This window comes from Petaurus breviceps, unplaced genomic scaffold, assembly GCF_028583685.1.
Source record: "Petaurus breviceps papuanus isolate PSGF00001 unplaced genomic scaffold, PetGlider_PUasm1.0 175, whole genome shotgun sequence".
Taxonomy (NCBI): Eukaryota; Metazoa; Chordata; class Mammalia; order Diprotodontia; family Petauridae; genus Petaurus; species Petaurus breviceps.
The window spans coordinates 50,105,281-50,109,327 of record NW_027185764.1 but is presented as its reverse complement, the minus strand read 5'-3'; positions in this window follow the sequence as shown (position 1 = coordinate 50,109,327).

Here is a 4,047-nt window from a genome sequence, read left to right as displayed (position 1 = left end):
TGAACCCTTTTTGAATGTATCTTGGTATGTTGGTATATAGTGTGAGATACTGGTTTCTGCCTAATTTCTGCTATATTATTTCCAGTTTTCCCAACAACTTTTTGTCAAATAGTGAATTCTTGCCTCAGTAGCTATGATCTTTGGGTATATTGTATACTACTCTGCTTATTTACTTCAGTATCTTGTATATTCTGTTCTCATTAACATCTCTATTTCTTTCACAATATCAAATTGCTTTGACAATTACAGTTTTGTAGTATAGTTTGAAATTTGATATTGCAAGGCCTCCCTCCCCATTTTTCCTTTGGTATTCTTGACCTTTTGTTCCTCTAGATGAATTTTATTATTTTGTTTTATAGCTCTACACAGTAATTTTTAGTGGTTGGGTATGGTACTGAAAAAGGTAAATTAATTGAGATATCATTTAAATGTCATTTTTTATTGAGGGTATAGTCATACACTTTCTCCCTCCTCTCTAATACTGTAGGAGGCAATCAGGCTCACAATAGGTTTACAACCCTATCTTTTACAGGAAGCCTTTCCCAACCCCTCTTAAGTGTTTTCTCTCTATTAAGTATTTCCTATTTAATGTTTACAGGTAATTGATTTTTATTATATTGACTCAACCTACCTATGAGCAATTGATATTTCTCCATTTGTTTAGATCTGTCTTTATTTGATGGATTTTCTCTATTTCGTCCTGCTGAATTTTGTTGGTAATATATAGAAATGCTGATGATTTTTGTGGGTTTCTTTTATATTCTGCAACTTAGTAGAAGCTGTTAATTGTTTTGAGTAGTTTTTTTTAAAGACTAAGCCAACTTTTTGAGTAGTGTTTTTTTAGTTTTGAGTAGTTTTTTAAAAACTAAGCCAACTTAGTGTCTATGTAAACCATTGTATCATTTGTAAAAGATGAATTTTATTTCCTCATTGCCTATTTTTATTCCTTCAGTTTCTTTTCTTTGTCTTATTGCTATAGCTAGCATTTCTAGTACAATATTGAACAGTATGGATGATAATGCACTTCCTTGCTTCTCTCCCAATTTTATTGGAAAGATCTTTAACTTATCCCAAATAAAGATAATGTTTGCTTCTTGGTTTTTAGATACTGTTTATAATTTTTAGAAAATTTCCATATATTCCAGTTCTTTCTAGTGGTCTTTCTCTCTTTTTTTAAAAAACAGAATTGGTATTATATTTTGTCTAAAGCCTTTTCTACGTTTATTGAAATAATCATATAATTTTTGCTATTTTTGTTATTAATATGGTCAATATTGCTTACAATTTTCCTGATACTGAACCAACATTCCTGGTATAAATCCAGCCAGATTATAGTCTATGATTTTTGTATACATTGCTGTTATCTTCTTGATAGCGTTGTATTTAAATTTTTTCATTAATATTCATTAGGGAAATTGACCGAGAGTTTTCCATTTTGACTGTCTCTAGTTTAGGCATCGAGACTACATTTATATTGTTGTGAATAGAATAAGAACAAGAAGAGACCTAGGTGCAGGATAAATTTATTGATCAAGCATGAGACTGACTGGAGTATGCACTCAAATCAGGCAGCCCCAAATTGGGGTACGGCCAATGCTTATAAAGGCAAAAACCACAACTGGGGAGGGGAGCTAGCATAAGCAATGACATACAGAAGCTAAGAACAGCCATTGGTTGGATCTATAGCTCAGGGCTAATTTGGAGATTGTGGTGCAAGGGTACACGGGAACGACCTCCCATGTGATAGGGGTCCCTCCTAGAATAGGGTGGAGGGTACAAAGTGGAGGGCACAGGTGGAGTGGAATTCCTCAAACAGGCTGAGGTCATGGAGCAGCCAGGGTCATGTTCTGGGTGGAGGGTATGGGGGACCTTGTTTGCTCAGCATCCCAGAACAGGGTGGTCTCTTACATGGGATAGATTTGCCTCATGATCTCAGACTTGCGCCATGCCCTTATGTATGTGCTGCTTCAAGGCTTACTGATTTAGAGAAGTAATAACTTAGGGGAAAGATAAGGGAACAGGGGACTATGCCTTGGGTGATTCACTTTTACCCAGGCCTATGCCTTTAAGCTGCTACAAGCAGTTACAGGGTTTAAGGACAAGGACAAAGACAAATATAAAGGGGCTTAATGGTGGGCTCCAAATCAAGTGGCATGTGATTTGGGTTACCTTACAACAATATCATATCATAGAAGGAAGTTGGTAGAACCCCTTCTTTACCTATTTTTTCCCAGATGTTTATGTAGTATTGGAATTAATTGCTTTTTATATGTTTGCTAAAATTTGTTTGTTTCCTGATCAGACCATGTTATCTTGAGGATTTTGTCTTAGGGAGTTCATTTATGACTTGTTATATTTCTTTTTCTAAGATAGGAAATAACCCTATTTCTATTTCTTATTCTTTTAATCTGGGCAATTTATATTTTTACCCAGCTGACAATAAATATTCATCTATTTTATTTAGGTTGTTAGTTCTGTTGACATATAGTTGGACAAAATAACTTCTTACAATTGCTTTTATTTCCTCTTCATCAATTGTAAATTCATGCTTTTTTCATTTTTGATATGGGTTTTCTTCTTAAAATTAAATTTTAAGGCTTCTCTTGAGTCTTTGAATGGCAAATTTTCTATTCATCCCTGATTTGCTTGAAAGTCATCCATTTCATTAAATGTACATTTTTTTAACCCCTGAAAGTTTCGACTCAGTTTTGCTGGGTAGTTTATTCTTGGTTGTAATCCTAGTAGAAAATCATGTTCAAAGCTCTTCACTTCTTTATAATAGCAGTTGCTAGATCTTGTATACTAATTCTGACTGTAGCTCAATATTATTTGAATAGTTTCTCCTTGACCTGGGAGCTCTGAATTTTGACTATAATACTCCTGGGAGTTTTCATATGGGGATTTCTTTTAGGAGGTGATTATTTAAATTTCTACTTTTCTCTCTGATTCTAAGCCAAGGGTGGGGAATCTGAGGTCTGGAAGCCACATGTATCCTTCTAGGTCCTTGGGTATGGCCTTTTGAATGAATCCAAGTTTTACAGAACAAATCTTTTTATTAAGGGGAATAGTGCTGTGAAGTTTGGATTCAGTCAAAGGGCCATACTTGAGGAACTAAAGGGCTGCACTGGTGGAACTCGAGGGTTACTTGTGGCCTCAAGGCCTCAGGTTCCCCAGACCTGTTAGGATATCTGTTAGGATATTCCTTTATACTTTCTTAAAATATAATGTCTAGTCTCTATTTTTCATTGTGGCTTTCAAATATTCCAATAATTCTTAAGTCATCTCTCCTTTATCTATTTTCAGGTTAGTTTTTACAATGAGTTTTTAAAAATTTTCTTCCATCTATTTCAGGTTTTTAAAATTTTTCAGGTTTTTAAAAATTTAAAAATAAGGTTTTGTACCTCATTTTGGCCCATTCTGATTTTTAAGGAATTGTTTTCTTCAGTATTTTAATGCATCTTTTACCAAATTCCTTATTCCTTTTCATAATTTTCCTGCAGAGCTCTCATTTCTTTAACCAGTTTTTTCGCCTCTACCATTTATATTTGATTTTTTTAAATAATTTTTTTCTCTTTTAGGAACTCTTGTTGGGGTTGTGTTCAATCTGCATTTTTTTTCCCTTTGAGGCTTTGCTTGAAGATGTTTTCAAAGCATTAACTTCTCCTGAGTTTATTTTTTTGAGCTTCCATGTCACTGCAGTAGATTTTTATGATTAAGTCCTTTTTTGTTTGCTCATTTTTCTAGCCTATTCTTTGACTTTGGAATTTATATTAGAGTTGAGTTCTGCTCACCACTGGGAGGTGGTAGATGGGATGACTTACCTGAGTTTCTATGTGTTTATATCCTTCTGCTTTCACAGCTTGATAAGGAAGTCAGTAAAACTGAAAATTATTTCAAGTGATTATTAGCACTTTTATTCTTTTGAAAAATATCTTTTTATCCTTTATTCATGTTGTGCTTGTAATGAACAAATACTCTGACTCAGAAAAACAAACAGTTCTTATCTAGAAATACTGCCTTCAAATATAATCCGTCTTTGAAAACTTC